We start from the raw sequence: 18,692 nt of genomic DNA, 5'->3' as shown, positions 1-18,692 counted from the left end.
AATATGAGAATTACCCTTGCATTCCAAATCCGTTATCTGGAAACCTTATTTAAAGTCTAAAACCCACCCAGTGGGATTGGCACCCAGTGGCTCTTATTCTCACTTCCAGGAAGTTCTTAACTGGTATTGTCCTCGGATGTAGCATGCCCCAGACTGTGGAAAATACTCTGTCAACACTTGACTCACCCCTTCCCTTCTACATATTAGAAAGGAGCTGATGACCCTACCTTTCAAGGAATGGCTTATCCTTAACATATCGGCCCACGCAATGTACTTGTAAAGCATTTTATTGTTTCCAGAAGCTAGGTTAGCGCTTAATAAATACCCGAATAATAATAATGCTTGTGGAGAATTTGCTACAGAGTTAATCTTCTTGTGAAGAAGCAAATACAGGTGGTTATCTAGATTGTAAAGTCAACATTAAAATTGCTAAATCCAATTGAGTATAATATTTAACAGTGAAAAACATGTTACGTTTTTGTCATCATGTTACTGCATTGAAAGCAGCATATAAAGGGATCATTAAGATGCATACCTGTTACCCTCATAAAATGCTGTAATCTGCTGTTGGGTGAAATGAATCGTATCTGCCTCCAAGATCGGGCACAGCAAGAAGCCCAATTGTTTTCATGTGTTCTTTCTAAATAATGATAAAACGTGGCAAAATTTCAGTTGGTATTTCTTAAATGAACATGCATTTCATTGTCGTCCAATAAATGTATCGTTTTTCACCTTTATTTCCTCTGTGGCTCAGTGATTCTTCTTAAAACAAAAGTTGAAAAGTATTATTGATTTAATTTGACAAATAAGATTCTAAAGTATCTTCTTAACATGTTTCTATCTGGAGAATAATCAAATGCAATATTTTCAGAGTATAAAATAAACAAGCACAGGCCTCTCCCACACATCATAGCTAGGAGGATAGCTCAAGCAAAACGGAAGACGGAGATCCACATCTACCCTTATTTGGACAACTGACTGATCAGAGCACCATCCTCACGCTGGGCTTACAACGAGCAATGGCCAATGTAGCCTGTCTAATATCGCACTTACCTTCCATGGTGAATGAGAGAACAACTTCTCGCACTTAAACCAGTTTGTGGATTGGGACCTGGCAGTCCCAACCTACTTCCTGGCAGCAAACTCCTATCCCTGCAATAGCCTGCGAAGCAGCCTCCACTTTCCCGCTCACTGCAAGTCCATACAAGGATTTTCCTGTCCTCACAGGTCAGGAAGAAGGGTTAGTGACAAGATGGCTAAGGAACGAACGAAAAACCCTGTGGTGCGGCCATGTTTGGACACTAGGCACAGTAGGTAGCCAATCGCTGTAAGGCTAAAACAAAAAAATAGCAAAGAGTAGCTGCTGCCACCAGTTTGTCCCTTAGTCCATGGCCTAAAGTAACTTCAAATCCTCTGAGTGTTAGACTCTGAGTGTTAGTCTAGGGCAAAACAAAGTGTAGCCCATTGTACTGCATTGTGAGATGCATAGTACAATGATAGTTATTATCTGGCCTTCAAATCGTGTACCCCTTCAACATCTTGCGAATCCAAGGAGTCATCGACTGGAACCTATTAAGGAAAACCTTCAACTTCCATCCGGCGTCCCCAGGTGAGCAGTCTTGGGTATTCTGACTCTGTGAGACCCAAAATGTCCATGCTAGCGTCGCAGGTTGCCTCCAGGCCCCACGTGTAACTTTTGTTTAATGGCTCCCTTTCCCCTCCCTCCAACCGTGATTGGTCGGGTACTTTGCTGCAACCACCTCACCCGTGATTGGCTAACTCCATAGCCTTAATGGACTCTCCCAGAGCATCCCCCTGCCAGGCAGCTCCTGCGGCTAAGGGCCCCAAGTCCAAGGGCGGCTCCGTCATTGGCGGCTCCAAGATGTGTCTGCAGGTGTCCGTAGGTGAAGCCAGTGAAGCAAGCAGCTAACAGACACCAACAAAAACCGTAAGTGTGGCATGGGTGGGGTGTAGAGCAATTACTCTACACCAGAAAGCCCCCACCACTCTACCTAACCTTCCCATAACATAGACTGCCATAGGCTTAGCCCATGCATACTTAGAAAGATTTGTGACCACAAGTCTGTTCTTTTTATCCGTGACAGTATTTGAAATGTTGCCTTGCACTGCATCCTAACATACTAGTCAAGGTTACCAAATATCAAACCTGCAGGGAATTGTGGACGCTAGCCTGCATCGCATCTGGATAGGTTTGTGAATGTCAGCATCTGCCTCACTTAGATGGAATTAGGAAGGTTAGCATACACCACATCTGACAGAACTCTGATAGAAATGATAGAATTGTGAATGTCGGCATGCGCCACACTAAGTTAGAATTCTTAGCTTTGGTCTGCCTCGCATCTAGATGGGATTACGAATGTTAGCATGTGCCATACTTAGACAGAATTCCTAACTTGGGCCTGCGTCGCATCTAGATAGGATTGTGAATGTTAGCACTTGCCACACCTAGATGGAACTTGAATGTTATTAGCACATGTCACACCTAGATGGAACTTTAATGTCAACATGTGCCACACTTAGACGGAATTCCTAACTTAGGCGCGTCTAGATAGGATTGTGAATGTTAGCATTTGCCACACCTAGATGGAACTTGTATGTTAGCATGTGCCACACTTAGAATTGAGAACATTAGCCTGCGCAGTATCTAGATAGGATTGTGAATGTTAGCACTTGCCATACATAGATTGAACTTGAATGTTAGCATGTGCCACACTTAGAATTGAGAACATTAGCCTGCGCCGTATCTAGATAGGATTGTGAATGCTAGCACATGCCACACCTAGATTGAACTTGAATTTTAGCATATGCCACACTTAGAGTTGAGAACATTATCCCACCCCATATCTAGATAATTATTGTAAAGGTTAGTGAGTGCCACACCTAGACAGAATTATGTAGACCAGCAAGTACCACACTTAGACAGAACGGCGAATGTTAGCATGTTAATTGTCATATAACCCACTAACCAATATAAGCTCAAACTGTATGCATACTTATCTCACTCAACAAACTCACACAACCATCTCTCCCACAACAAGCTGCACGCACTTCACCACACCGCAACAACACATAAGCCACACCAACAGCACACGCGGACTGACACTGATCCAATACTTGCACCAAAGCTCAGCACCCGGTGTCTACCGAGTTGAAGCTGCCAACAGTACACCACTCCTCTCACTATCCTACTCCCTCTTCACCTTACTAACCCATCCCACCTTCTCGTTTACAGATTCGCCAGAGTGCCTGGGGACCAATTCCGTTGGTGATGGTGCGCTATATAAGTACCTTTAACATAACATAACATAACATAACAAGCGATATCCTGGCCAAGTGTGCACCCTTTTGTCCCACATGTAAGCAGTTGTAACACCACCAATGATTTGTGGTTTGCTGTAGGGGAGTGTGAGAAAATAACAAAAAAGTGAAAATGTGTTTTTTTCAGAAAATGTAAATAAAATGATTTACAAAGAAGCCTGTGGTTTTTTTCTTGTAACAGCTAGGAACAAAAGGTTTGTGGTTCTGAATTCGCCATTTTGAAAGCTTTCAAGAACAGGTTGAGTGGAAACAAAAAATAAATGTTTCATAAGTGTAGCTTCAGTTTTGTGAGAGGTAGAGGATTTTCACTTTTGTTTTTTTAATAGGACCTGCTTGCACCGAATGGAAGAGGAGGGTAGGAAAGCTAATTGGGAACACAGAAAGGCATCCATTTCTGAAAAGTAGATAAAAGGTTCAGGAAGGGGTCATTTGTGCAGGTTAGGCAACAGCTATTTATTTTTACATTTGTTTATTGGCATTTAGTAAGAAATAAAGCATCCTTAGGTCACATCAGCAGATGTCAGGTGCAATGTACATATAAAGCAGAGACCTCTTAGTAACCAGTTAGTATGCGGTGTACCAAGAAGAAAATAGACATGTACAAAAACTCTCCGGGCTTAACAACTATGCTCTTATACAGGCTACAATGGGGAAATGGGCATTGCAAGAGCGGGGTGGTGATGTGGGCACAAATGGGTGGGCGATCAAGGGGTCAAAATCGGTAGGGCAAATAGGGGCTCAGGAAGGGGTGAAGGGAGTTCACATTCTTGCAAGTTGAGATTAGTATTACATTTAATGGTGGTTTATCATCAGGGTCATGGAACATAGTAAAAACAAGTGCTTGCCAAGATTCATATGTTCCTGCCGGGTGGCATAACTAATTAGCATGGAAGAGTCTTGTTCATTGCCAGAATTAACCTATCCTGTTGTTAGACTTTACTAATGACACTAGAGAGCAAGGTAGATTTTTTTAGGCTGTGACAGTGACTTCTATTTTAATAAACAATAACAACACTGGTAAACTGTAAACATTCTTAACTTCTAAAAACGTTTCTCTTTTATCCCCTGTCCTGTTCCTCCCATCTGGGTCCTGCTCCGTAATGTGGGACCCTCCCATGTGTATTACCCTTTTAAGGGAATGTGCCCCTCCCACGTGTATTGCCCTTTTAAGATGGGCCATGACTATGGGGGTGATTCTGAGTTTGGTGGTAAGTAACGTCCCTTACCGGCATGGCGCAAATAGCGTGTCCGTGCTGGCACCAGTCCGCTAATAGAGGACTATTCCGACTTCGCGGGCACGAGCTTTGTGCCATGCCGGTAAGGTATCTAGCGCCATGCTGCAAAAGGCTCCCAAAAAGCCCTTACCGGCATCAATCGTAGCGCAGAGTCCAATGCGTCATTAGCGGTGACCGTAAATAGCGGTGACCGTAATTAGCGGACACTGCTATTTACAGTCACTGCTAATAAGCGGAACCGGAAGTAGTGTCATCGCACAGGAACGGGAAGGAGCACAGCGGCCATCTTTAAAAACACAATCCATTGCCATCCTCAGCACACAGGACCCCTGGGACACTGCTGATCGTCTGAAAACCACCTCCTACAAGACAAGAATGCTGAAGGCCCTGAAGAAGGGAGCTGCCCGCCTGAGAAAGGAACGATTTAATGAGGACGAGCTCCAGATGCTGTGGACACATTGCATGAGCATGCAGGCACAGTCTTCTCCAGCAACATGAGGAGAGAGGCAGTGCTATGTAAAAAAGAGATCTGGGCACTTGTTGCCCAGAAGGTTAGTGCAGTGGGCAACACACCACGCACAGTGAAAGACTGCCATAAGCGATGGGACGACCTGCGCCTAAGGGTGCGCAACATATTATCCGTCAATCGTAGCCAGGCCATGGGAACTGGAGGCGGTCCTAGTTCCCCCATAAAGCTAACTCCGTGGGAGGACATATGCGTGTTAGGGATAATTCTCTGTTTAGGCTGAATTTCCTAATCTAGTGAGTCCCCCAGCAGCTTTGCTGGATTTTTGGGTTTTTTTTTTCTCCTGCCAAGAGTGAGACTCTTTTACCCTCATTCTTGGACATGATTTGGGTGTGTTCCTTTGACTCTAGATGCGTTTAATGGGCTATGGGGTCTTTTACTCCATAGGGCTTCATGTGTTTTTGTGATGTGTGTTACACAGCACCCTCAGTGCAGTAACACAGGGGTGTCATAGTGACCCCCAGTATAGACTCCATACCCTGGGACTGACTACTGTCTCCCAGGGCATGTAAAGTCACCATTGACTTTACTAGTCTTGAATTCTCAACAGAACCAGTACAAACCATCATATTGTGGACGTACTGGCCGGGGCAATTCGATTGCCCCGGGGTTTGTTAGTCGAGGGTGCACGTCTCTGTCCCCCCTGAACGAGTTTTGGCTGGTGGCAGTGGATACTACTTTTTATATTCAACCGCGAATATTTCTCTATGGGATTTTCCCATTGTTCGAGGCTACTAACTTTATTTATTTAATTGCGATAGCCTCAAACATACCGCCGGTTTATTTATTTATTTATTAATTCTCCGGTTGGTATTTTTTGCCAAAACTCGGTTCTAAAATGGCGTTTGTGTTCTCTTCTGTGACTCCAACCGAAGTCGAGCCCTTTGTTCCACTTTTTTGGCAGGCTTCTCCACAAAAGCCCTCCAAAGTGGTGCCACTCTGTCTGGGGTACTTAGGAGGGGTGGAGGGGGATTTAGGCACCCTGGACTGAGTTGCCTAGGCAACTCAAGTCGCACTCCGTCCTGATTGGCCCAAATGGTGAGCCGGCTGGCTCACCACTTAGCATGTTTGAGTGACAGCTAGGCTGAGTGAATGGGGGTTTTCTGCATAAAAGCAGGGCTTTGGGGACTGGAACTTCAGAAGTCGCCACAGGACCTAAGAATCCGATGAGGGAGAAGCTGAGCCGACCTGCCACGATGACACCACCGGTGGATCCCTGCTGGACCGTCTCAGCACTTTTCCCAACGACAGAGGAGATCTCCAGCCGGAGAGTCTTCTTCCTTTGACTGGTGGGGATAACCAGTTTCACCGTCTTTTCACCTTCCCGACGCATCTCGTGGCCGCCTTGCCTGTGCCAAGCACCCCAGCAACCGGAATACCACGTTTTACCACGACCGTGAAATAAAGGTTAATACCTTTAACCGGAAAACTCTGCGGCTGGTTTCTTCCCTGGTAGTGCAACGACCTTCATCTTTCCTCCAAGTCGAGATCTTCTCTTCCCCTGGACGACACAGAGACTTGCACCCTCTGCCAGGAACAACTGCCACCGCTGGAGGATCCTTCCCACTTAAGGTACCGTGTTCTGCCTGGCTTCCCTTGCCACCGACTGTACGGGGTAGATTTAGCCCCCGGCTTTCGAACCTGGGTTAGCCTGGGACACCCTGGCTAAACTTTTCTGAGCCTCTCTAAACTCTTTTCGAACTCCCTGCAAGACTTTCAAAGCCTAGTGTAACTGTGTGATCTTGGGTGCATTTGTGCTCTGCTCTCTCTAAGAGAGGGCCCAGCCTATGGACTTTGGCTCACAAGTGACTTTTGCTCTTCTGGCTTGCTAAAAGTGTTCCTAAATCTTAGAGTGGTGTATCTTCGCATATTCTGTCTTTTTCCCTCCCTTTTCCATGAACTTATTGGAGTGCCATCAATAGTTAAGCGCTCACCTCTGTCTGGAAATAAGTGGTGTTAACTAAGACTTGTCCGATAAGGAATAAGGGTTGTATATATCATAATAGTAACTGTGTTTAGAGTGTTTTACAAATAAGAGTGCTGGAGTGTTTCAAACAGTGTGTTTTTAAATAAATAATTATATACTTTGATACCAAAGCTCTGGTCAGTGTTTGCTTGTGCTATTGTGTCTGAGTGCCTATTGTGTATACTTTGCATACTGCCTAACTCTTCTTGAGGGAAGTCTGACTGCTCAGCCACAGCTACCAGGTAAATTTGGGTGGTACAGACTGCTACCAAGTGGGTTTACTGCTAACACCTGTAGTCCTAAATCTTTTGCAGTGTTCCCAAAGGGAACTGCACAGGTTTCTGCCTAACACTGGTGTACAGCAGTGGGATTTGTATTGAGTATACATTTTAGTGTGCTTTAGGATACCTTAGTGCAACTAACCACAAAGTTTAGCACTGAAAAAGTAATCTTTCTAACATGTTAACTATGGAACGTTATAGTCTAGAGTCCCTTGCTACAAAAACTGCTGATTGTTTAAGAGTTCTCTGTAAGCATAAGAATCTCCTGACTAGAGGCAAGAAAATGGAGCTAATAGAAAGGTTGTTAGCTAACCAAAGCCTGGATGATGGTTCAGAGGAACCTACCACTCCAGCAACTATAGGTAACATATTGAGATTGAAACTGAACCAAATGTTGATGATCTTGAGGAAGAGTCAGAAGAGGAGGGTGAGGCTGCTGTGACTGTCCCCCCTAGGCCTCTGTCTGCTTTACCTGCTGTACCTACTGGACCTTTACCAGGTCCCACACTTAGTCCTCAATATCTTTAACTAGAGAAGATGAAACTTGAATTAGAGTTTAAAAAACTTAATACTCAGGCTGAACAAAGACACCAAGAACTAAGGCTAAGGGAGATGGAGCTCAAGCATGAGCTAGAAATGAAGAAATTGTCTGTTGAAAATGCTTCTCTCTCTGGCTCCTCTAGAAGTTCCAGTCCTAAAAGACCCCGGATGCCTAAAGAATTGGTTGGTATGTATGAGCCTAAATTGGATGTGTTGGATTGGTTGTCTCTGTTTGAATATAATCATGGGCTCCAGAACATCACAGGAAATGACTTACTCACCTGGTTGTTCTCTAGGCTTCCCCCTGTTGCAACTGATGTGGTAATGGAGTTGGGGGAGGAGGATAGGAAAGAGTATGAATGTGTGAAACTAGCTTTGATAGCTTGATTTGGGAAGACCCCTTCTCAGTATCGTAAGAGGTTTAGAACCCTCAAAAAGCATGATGGTACCCCTTGGGCTACCTGGGTGAGTGAAGGGTTGAAAAACTTAGAGGGATGTATTAAGGGTTACAAGGTGAACACTTATGAAGGTATGAAAAATCTTTTTATGTTGGAGTCAATTTATGATGCCTGCTCTCCTGAGCTCAGACAGCACTTGGCTGATTCAAAGGAATTAGATTCCAGAAAGCTAGCTAAGGCTGCTGACTTGGTTGCCAACAGGGCCACTCACAAGGATTCTGGGGTAACTCAGAAGAAGGATGAGGGGAAACAGCCTAAAAAGGACTCCAAAGAGAATTCTAATACTGCAAATTCCAAAGAGGGCCCCAAGCAAAATCATAAGGGTAAGCCACAAGGGAAACCAACTAAGGCTAGTGTACCTTCTGGTGCAAAACCAGAAGGAGGTCAGAACAAGCCTCCATTCCAGCGAGCCTTTGGCTCATGCTATGTTTGTAAGGCCACTGACCATGTGAAAGGAGATCCCAGATGCAAAGGTAAAATTCCAGGGATCCAGCTTGCCTCCTTAGCCTTCGCTCCAGAAGAGGAAGTCCCAATGGCAAGTGGAAACTTTCTACTGCTGGCTGATGAACCCTTTGGTGTCTCAGCCAGTGTTTCTTTAGTCTCCCTGGGGTTGTGGGAACAACAGAATTTAGATGTGTATAATTCTATCCCAGATAATACTAAAGAGTATTATAAAGACAGTGTCCAGGTGAATGGTCAGGAGACTCCTGCCATTAGGGACACTGGGGCCAGCATAACTGTGGTGGATGAATCATTTTTCAAGGCAGAGGGTGTTGCTAAGGCACCCAAATGCCTTACCAAGTTAGCTGGAGGGCCTGTGCACATGTGTCCCCAGTTACCAGTTCTCATCCAGTGTAATGATATGGCTGTAAAGATACCTGTCAGTATACAATGTGAAGTACCAGGTAGGGTTCTGTTGGGTAATGACCTGAAACCTCTTGGAGTTGTGTCACATACCCCCAGACCTCCTAGTAAAAGGTTACAGGAGCTCACAAAACCTGCAAGAGAGAAAACCCTGCGAGGGTTATCTCAGGAGATGATGACAGAGATCACTCCTCTCCCACTGGAGCAATTTACTGCAGTAACTACCAGATCAGGAGCAAAGGGGCAACCCAAGACTCCTAGGAAAAAGCCAGCAGCAAGCACTCCAGTGTTTCCAACAAGGACTTCCCCTAGGTTTCCACAGTTACACCTGTAACTCCACCTCCACCTCCAGCTGGGGCTGAGAGGGAGGTACAACCCTGTGTGGTTGAACTAGACTCTGAGGAAGAGCTAATAGGAGGCCAAGAACTTATTGGAGATCTGGACCCTGAGGACCATCCTGAGCTGCAGTCTTTACTGGCAGAAGGTGGGCCCAGCAGGGCAGCTTTTCGTAAGGGACAAAGAGAATGTCCAACTCTGGAGGGTCTCCGCCACCAGGCAGCTTCTCGGGCTGATGGACAAGAGCCTGGGAAGTATAGGTTGCACTGGGAAGATGGCCTCTTCTACAGTGAACCAACCGAGTCTGAACCTGGAGACTACAAGCGCCTTGTAGTACCTCAAGAAAACAGACAACAGTTCTTGCACTTAGCCCACGAGATTCCTTTGGCTGGTCACTTGAGTTTCAAGAAGACCAAGGAAAGGCTCTCACTCTACTTTAATTGGCCAAAAATGGGGGCTGAAGTAGATAAGTTTTGCAAGAGCTGCCATACCTGCAAAACTTCTGGTAAGGTTGGCTCCAAGAATGTGGCACCTTTAGTGCCTCTCCCAGTTGTGGGAGTCCCATTTGAGAGGGTAGGGATTGACATTGTTGGTCCCCTTAATCCCCCAACCTCCTCAGGCAACAGGTTTATCCTTGTTGTAGTAGACCATGCTACTAGGTACCCTGAGGCAATTCCTATGAGGACTGTTACAGCTCCGGCTGTGGCTAAAGCCCTCCTTGGTATTTTTATCAGGGTTGGGTTTCCTAAGGAAGTAATATCCGACAGGGGGTCAAACTTTATGTCCCATTACATGAAAGCCATGTGGAAAACCTGTGGAGTTACTTACAAGTTCTCAACCGCATACCACCCCCAGACAAATGGGTTGGTAGAAAGGTTTAACAGAACCATGAAGAGCATGATAGGTGCTTTAGAGGAACCCCTGAAACGAAAGTGGGACCTTCTACTGCCATGCCTTCTCTTTGCTTATAGAGAGGTCCCTCAGGAGGGAGTAGGCTATTCTCCCTTTGAACCTCTCTATGGCCATCCAGTCAGAGGTCCGTTGGCCCTGATTAAGGAGGGATTGGAAGGTGCTCCTCCCCTCAAGCCAGTCAGAGTGACTGACTATGTAATAGGTCTCCGGAGGAGAATGTCACACATGATGGCAGAAGCTAGTGATAACCTGAAAGCTGGACAAGCTTTGGTCAAGCATTGGCATGATCAAAAGGCTAACATGGTTGAGTTCACTCAAGACCAGCTAGTTCTCGTTATCCTCCCAACAAGGCAGAGGGCCTTGCAAGACAAATGGATGGGACCCTTCAAAGTTGTGGGAAAACCCAGGGAGGTCAACTATCTGGTGGATCTGGGCAGACCCAGGGAAGCTCCCAGAGTCTTCCACACCAATCGACTGAAAGCGTACGTCTCCAGACCTGAAGTAGGAGCCTTGCTTCTAGCTTCAGCAGCAGAGGAAGAAGAGAGTGAATCTCTCCCTGATCTCCTCAGAGGTGTACCTTTAGATGAGAAAATTGAAGGAGTCAATCTCTCTTCAGATCTGACACCTGAGCAACAAGAGGAGTGCAAATCTATGTTAAATCAGTTTGCCTCCCTGTTCTCACTTTCACCAGGCTTGACCCCTTGGGGACAGCATGAGATTCTCCTGGTGACTGTCCGCCGGTCAAAAGCAGAGGATACAGAATGTCAGAAAATGTAAGAACCCATATCAAAGGGGAGGTCAAGAAGATGCTTGATCTCGGGGTAATAGAGCCCTCTACTAGTCCATGGTCTAGCCCAGTTGTGTTAGTACCAAAGGCAGGATCCAAAGACTTGAGATTCTGTGTGGACTATAGAGCTCTTAATGAAGTCACTAAGACTGATGCCCACCCTTTGCCAAGGACAGATGAGTTGGTGGATAAACTTGGTGCAGCCAAGTACCTCAGCACATTTGACCTTACGTCAGGCTATTGGCAAATAGCCTTGACAGACCATGCCAAGGAGAAAACTGCATTTTCAACCCCAGTTGGCTTGTACCAGTTTAAGGTCATGCCTTTTGGATTAAAAAATGCACCTGCTACATTCCAAAGGATGGTGAATCAAGTTCTAGCTGGGATGGAGGACTTCTGCATGGCATACTTGGATGACATTGCAGTCTTCAGCCACTCCTGGGAGGAACATGTGAACCACCTAGGACATGTTTTGCAGGCTCTTGAGCAGGCCAATTTGACAATCAAGGCAAGTAAATGCCAGATTGGTCAAAGTAAAGTGGTCTACCTTGGGCATGAGGTAGGAGGTGGAGAAATAAGGCATTTGCTCAGCAAAATTGAAGCTGTGCAAAATTGGACAACACCTACTACTCAAACCCAGGTGAGAGCCTTCCTAGGCCTCACTGGGTATTACAGGAATTTCATTGAGAACTATGGGACCATAGCTTCTCCACTGAATGTAATCTCCTCTCCAAAATTCCCTGAAAAGGTCAAATGGAATGAGGAGTGCAATCAGGCCTTTGAAAAACTGAAGAAAGCTCTTTGCCAAGCTCCAGTACTGAGAGCTCCTGACTACCACCAATCTTTCATTGTACAAACTGATGCTTCCAATGTAGGTATAGGTGCAGTTCTAAGCCAACTGGATGAGAAGGGTAGGGAGCACCCCATTTGCTTCATCAGCCGTAAGCTGAAGGATCCTGAGACAAGGTGGGCAACAATCGAAAGAGAATGCTTTGCTATTGTGTGGGCACTGAAGAAGTTTAGGCCATACTTGTATGGTTCTACTTTTGTCATTCAGACTGACCACCAACCCTTGAGATGGTTAATGCAAATGAAGGGAGAAAATCAAAAACTATTGAGATGGTCAATCTGCCTGCAAGGGTTTGATTTCACCATTGAGCACAGGTCAGGGTGTCACCATCAAAATGCTGATGGACTCTCTAGGATGTATGTCATCGACTAGAGGTATGAGGTTCATCCAGGAGTGGATTAAATCCTCCTGTCCCTTAGTCTTGGGGGGGCGAGTGTTCGGGAGAATTCTCTGTTTAGGCTGAATTTCCTAACCTAGTGAGTCCCCCAGCAGCTTTGCTGGATTTTTGGGGTTTATTTTTTTCTCCTGCCAAGAGTGAGACTCTTTTACCCTCACTCTTGGACATGATTTGAGTGTGTTCCTTTGACTCTAGATGTGTTTAATGGGCTATGGGGTCTTTTACTCCATAGGGCTTCATGTGTTTTTGTGATGTGTGTTACACAGCACCCTCAGTGCAGTAACACAGGGGTGTCATAGTGACCCCCCAGTATAGACTCCATACCCTGGAACTGACTACTGTGTCCCAGGGCATGTAAAGTCACCATTGACTTTACTAGTCTTGAATTCTGAACAGAACCAGTACAAACCATCATATTGTGGACGTACTGGCCGGGGCAATTCGATTGCCCCGGGGTCTGTTAGTCGAGGGGGCACGTCTCCGTCCCCCCTGATCGAGTTTTGCTGGTGGCAGTGGATACTACTTTTTATATTCAACCGTGAATATTTCTATATGGGATTTTCCCATTGTTCGAGGCTACTATCTTTATTTATTTAATTGCGATAGCCTCGAACATACCGCCGGTTTATTTATTTATTATTAATTCTCCGGTTGGTATTTTTTGCCAAAACTCGGTTCTAAAATGGCGTTTGTGTTCTCTTCTGTGACTCCAACCCAAGTCGAGCCCTTTGTTCCACTTTTTTGGCAGGCTTCTCCACAGAAGCCCTCCAAAGTGGTGCCACTCTGTCTGGGGTACTTAGGAGGGGTGGAGGGGGATTTAGGCACCCTGGACTGAGTTGCCTAGGCAACTCAAGTCGCACTCCGTCCTGGTTGGCCCATGTCGTGAGCCGGCCGGCTCACCACTTAGCATGTTTGAGTGACAGCTAGGCTGAGTGAATGGGGGTTTTCTGCATAAAAGCAGGGCTTTGGGGACTGGAACTTCAGAAGTCGCCACAGGACCTAAGAATCTGACGAGGGAGAAGCTGAGCCGACCTGCCACGACGACACCACCGGTGGAGCCCTGCTGGACCGTCTCACCACTTTTCCCAACGACAGAGGAGATCTCCCGCCGGAGAGTCTTCTTCCTTTGACTGGTGGGGATAACCAGTTTCACCGTCTTTTCGCCTTCCCGACGCATCTCCTGGCCGCCTTGCCTGTGCCAAGCACCCCAGCAACCGGAATACCACGTTTTACCACGACCGCGAAATAAAGGGTAATACCTTTAACCGGAAAACTCTGCGGCTGGTTTCTTCCCTGGCAGTGCAACGACCTTCATCTTTCCTCCAAGTCGAGATCTTCTCTTCCCCTGGACGACGCAGAGACTTGCACCCGCTGCCAGGAATGACTGCCAGGAACGACTGCCACCGCTGGAGGATCTCTAATCTCTAAACTCTTTTCAAACTCCCTGCAAGACTTTCAAAGCCTAGTTTAACTGTGTGATCTTGGGCGCATTTGTGCTCTGCTCTCTCTAAGAGTGGGCCCAGCCTATGGACTTTGGCTCACAAGTGACTTTTGCTCTTTGACCTTGCTAAAAGTGTTCCTAAATCTTAGAGTGGTGTATCTTCGCATATTCTGCCTTTTTCCCTCCCTTTTTCATGAACTTATTGGAGTGCCATCTATAGTTAAGCGCTCACCTCTGTCTGGAAATAAGTGGTGTTAACTAAGACTTGTCTGATAAGGAATAAGGGTTGTATATATCATAATAGTAACTGTGTTTAGAGTGTTTTACAAATAAGAGTGCTGGAGTGTTTCAAACAGTGTGTTTTAAAATAAATAATTATATACTTTGATACCAAAGCTCTGGTCAGTGTTTGCTTGTGCTATTGTGTCTGAGTGCCTATTGTGTATTCTTTGCATACTGCCTAACTCTTCTTGAGGGAAGTCTGACTGCTCAGCCACAGCTACCAGGTAAATCTGGGTGGTACAGACTGCTACCAATTGGGTTTACTGCTAACACCTGTAGTCCTAAATCTTTTGTAGTGTTCCCAAAGGGAACTGCACAGGTTTCTGCCTAACAATGCGCAAGCATGATCGGGACGAAATCAATCGAATGTGTAGGCGAGATGGAGTGTGGCCCCACAACATCTGGCGATGGAGGTGAGTTTCCAAAGTAAACACTGCTATGCCAAATCTGATGAAAGTCAACCCCAATGTCAGTCAGAAGAGTCACGTCATGGTCGCCCACACACACTCCACGTAAAGTAGGCCAAAACATCAGAGACACATGCTGATGCTTGGTGCAAGGCAATATCGTACATGACACATACCACACAAAGTAGGAAATTCCACGAGGCACACATTGTGCATGACCAAAATAGTATGCATGTCAGACAGCACTGTTCCTGGCCAACATGAGTGATGCCAACATATGCCTGCATTTACCACCCATGTATGAAATGACGTGCCTTTCCAAACACAAATGCCTATTACCCCCAATTATGTGGATGAGCAATTTTCCCAATGTATGTATGATGCCTATCAAACCATCACTCATGACGTCCCTCTCTTCTACCCCCACAGGCAGTGACCATGACAGCGATGGGCAGGACGCTACCCCTGCACAGGCCACAGCCAGGAAGAGGTCCCAGGAGGACAGCAACCTGCCGTCAATCTCCAGGGGACAAGTCAGGGGGCGCCGTGTCCCAGCAACCAAGCAACCGCAGGTACACATTGCACCTGTACCACCACCTCCACCTCCACCCACTAGTCAGCCAGAAGACACAAATGGTCGACTCCACATTCGGAGGAGTAGAGTTTGGCGGGGGAGGTGGCAGCCACGGCACCCCTGACTGTGGATGACACCCAGGAGGCCATCTGGGGCACCATGGAGGACGATCTAATGGATGTGGTCCATACCCCATCCCAACTTGCATCCCCACAAGTATCATCGTTTGATACCGGGAACGCCACTACCCCAGAGCAGTCCGCCCATGACCACACAGAGGGACATCTCAGTCCAGTCTTCAGTGTTGGGGAGGCTGAGCCAGGTGCCCAACACATCCACAGGTGCACCCGCAGGGCCGCAGCGTGCAGACCTGCTCACTGCACTCGTCCGTGAGTTTGTACAGGACAACCGTCAGGCCAGAGAGGAGTGGCGTACAGTGTTAGCTGCACTAGGCCGGTCCATTTCGGACAACACAGCCTCCATGGTGAGATCCTACTCGGACAACACCAGCCGCCTCTGTGAGGAGGTCTCGGCCCTCCGGCAGGTGCTAGGGCACATCGCGGTTGCAATGAAGGCAGGGCATCCCGCCACACAACATCAGCAGGTGGCCACACCATCGTCCTGCAGTTCAACACAAACAAGCCCCCTCCGCAGGTTGGCCCGTACACAGCGCCGACAGGACATGCCGCCCCCTGGGTCAGGGAGTGCGGAGTAATTGTTATGGCAGCCTCATGTAGGCTTCGGGGACCTAATGGGACTTGTGTGGGGGAGTTGTAGGGGGAGGGGGGGGAGAGGGGTGAGGGTGTGTGGGTGAGTTGAGGGGGAGGGGGGGGCTGTGTGGGGGAGTAATGGGGGGTGGAGGAGGGGGGTGAGGATGTGTGGGGGAGTTGTGGGGGGAGGCGGAGGGGGGTGAGGTTGGTTGAGGGTTTTGTCACTTAAGTTTACTTTCTTACATTTAATACACTGGTTGTTTAAAAAAAATACCTGAGTGGACATTCATCAATGCGCATGTGTCAATCTGTTACAGTGCATGGTGTAGATGTACCCCCACACCCAGTGCCCTCTGTCCAACCATCATGTCACCCTCTGCTGCCATGTGTGTCACAAATATTGTGCAATCACGGACTTGCACACAGTACGGGCCTCCTGTGCATCGCCATTGCGATAATGTCCAGCCACGTCTTCTTCCTCCCCCTCATCGTCACCAGGTGGTAGCAGTTCAATGTCAGGGGGCAGGGCCAAGTTCCGGCGGATGCACATATCGTGCAGCTCCACAAATGTCATGTTGATCTTGGCCACCTTCTCATGCCTGTAGCGGAGTGCCCCACCCGAATGGCTGAGACAGTGAAATCGTGCCTTCAACAGGCCAAAGTTGTGCTCGATGTCCACACGGGTACGGAAATGGGAACAATTGTAGTCCTAGTTGTGCCTGTTCTGTGGGTTATGGACAGGGGTGAGGAGCCACGGCTTCAACAGATAGCCACTATCAGCTGCATGCGAGGCAATTATAGATAATTGTCATGTGAATAATGATTTACAGCTGTACTAGTCACACTTGCCAGCAGAATATCGTTGGTCACATGCACATGTCCCTGGTTGTATGCAAGCAATTCTTTGGCCCTCATTGTCTCCTGTGCCATGGAATAATGGTGTGGGTAGCATCTTCAAGATGATACACGGTGTGCTCTGTCGTATTGTAGCTCATGCATTGTGTGCGCATATTGCTGTGTTTGTGTGACTTTGCTGATTAGTTCTGTTGCGTATAATTTTCTGATGGTGAGCATTGGCAGTTGCCTCTGCAATTTTTGGCATTCTGCGCTGCTTTTTCCCATGGTGACATGCAGCATTCCTGTGGTTGATGCGGGATGATGTGCACCACAATGTGTGATGATCTTGCTTGCGTCACCTTCCATCTCCACCTGTTTGTGTTGGTATAGTTTGTGATTGCGTTAAACCACCTCCATGGCATGGAGGCCACCTTTTGTTTCTAGTATCTCCTCGGGGAGTCCGTGGTAGAGATATATATTCTGTTGTGTGCTTGAGGTGGAGCACCGACAGTACCTTCAGTTGAGGGGGGGTGGCGGTGCATATTTCAATGGGACTGGCAGTCGTATATCATGTCCACAATGGTGTTGATGGTGTCACGGTCCAGATGGTGCAGGGTGTGGTTGAGCTGCGGGGTTTGGTTGGAGGGACTGTCTATGATGTTTGGGTTGGGGGCTGCATGCGTGGTTATGCTGGCTGCACTGGTGGGGCATGCAGGGCCTGTCTCACCCTCCTTATCCTGCTGCGTCTCCTCTGTGGTGCCTGCTGTTGTTGTTGGTGTTGTTGGTGTTGTTGCAATGCATGCATGTCCTCCAGCTGAAGTGTTGATGATGCTGTTGTATTGATCTTGGTGTGGTAAGGGGTGTGGTGTGTGGGTGTGCTCATTTTGTAGTGGGGCAAACTCCATTGCCTCCACCTGTGCTGATTGTATGCACCAGTGGCATTTTGGATTAATGCACATGGCATTTTACGGTAGGTCTGCGATGCCGGTATTTACGGCATGCCGGTAGGCACTTTTTACGCCTTCATGATGCAGTAATTTGCATGTCCGCTTACCTTGTGATCTACTCCACTTTACGGCATGCAGCTATTGCCGGCATGGTGGGTCGCGTGCCCGCGCCCAGACCGCTATTTACGGCATCGTACTTTGCGATGCCGTAAATAGCGGTCGGGAAGGTCAAAATGGCCCAAAACGGTATTCGATGCCGGTATTCCTTTACCGGCATCGTTCTTCCCTTTGCACCAACCTCGGAATGACCCCCTATGTCATGGCCCAAGCTAATAAAAGGAGCCCCTGCAGGCACGTGCAGCAGAACGGCTGCAGACTCCAACTATGGAACTCCTGTTGTCTCTGTCTCTCATTGTGGGCCCGCAGACCTACACCGTGTGATCACGATCCTGCAGGTCCCTGCTGGTCTGGGCCCCCCAGACCTGCCTGGTGCCCTGGGTCCAGCCCAGACACCCATCATCCAGGATGCTCTAGGCATCCACGGTGCTCCGGCACCCAGGCTGTGGTCCATAGCCTCTCGGGGCCCTGCCCTGCAACACCTTGTAAGTCCAGGTGGCCCCGGCATATCAGCATGGTACTGGGCCACCCATGTGACTGCCGCCGGCCCCCAACAATGAGGGACTCCCCTGATGAACCATGGAACAGCCCCTTCTTTCCTGACTTGCACCACCCACCCTGTGGACGGACTAGAGCATAGTCCCTTTCGGTGGCCCCTCACCCAAAACAGCCTCTGGCAGGCCGCCATCTACATCATAAATATATACATTAAATACACCAGGCCCAGGCAGGCTGGTAGAGTACCATATTTGTCTTTCTGGCCTGTCCTTCCACTGCTTTGGAGGAGCTGGTCCCTCCCCAGGGGTTGTCTCCATCCGATGCGGCACCCAGTCCTCATGTGATTTGCCGCATACAGTCACCCGCGCCATCCCTGCAGATATGATAT

At 47.7% G+C, this 18,692-nt stretch overlaps 1 protein-coding gene across 2 annotated transcripts in view; it reads right to left on the bottom strand.

Annotated features, from left to right (window-relative positions):
- The window catches only part of LOC138449151 (uncharacterized), a 260,056-nt gene that overhangs the window by 236,427 nt on the left and 4,937 nt on the right, over positions 1-18,692 (bottom strand). For both annotated transcript variants that reach the window (XR_011260170.1, XM_069604747.1), the window contains exon 2: positions 536-640. The gene's annotated coding sequence lies outside the window, so the exon portion shown is untranslated. The remainder of the gene's footprint in view (positions 1-535; positions 641-18,692) is intronic.

The sequence above is a fragment of the Ambystoma mexicanum genome, chromosome 1p (assembly GCF_040938575.1).
Source record: "Ambystoma mexicanum isolate Mex_15411 chromosome 1p, UKY_AmexF1_1, whole genome shotgun sequence".
In the NCBI taxonomy this organism is placed as follows: domain Eukaryota; kingdom Metazoa; phylum Chordata; class Amphibia; order Caudata; family Ambystomatidae; genus Ambystoma; species Ambystoma mexicanum.
Note: the sequence above shows the minus strand (reverse complement) of the source record. Positions and strands in the feature narration are given on the sequence as shown.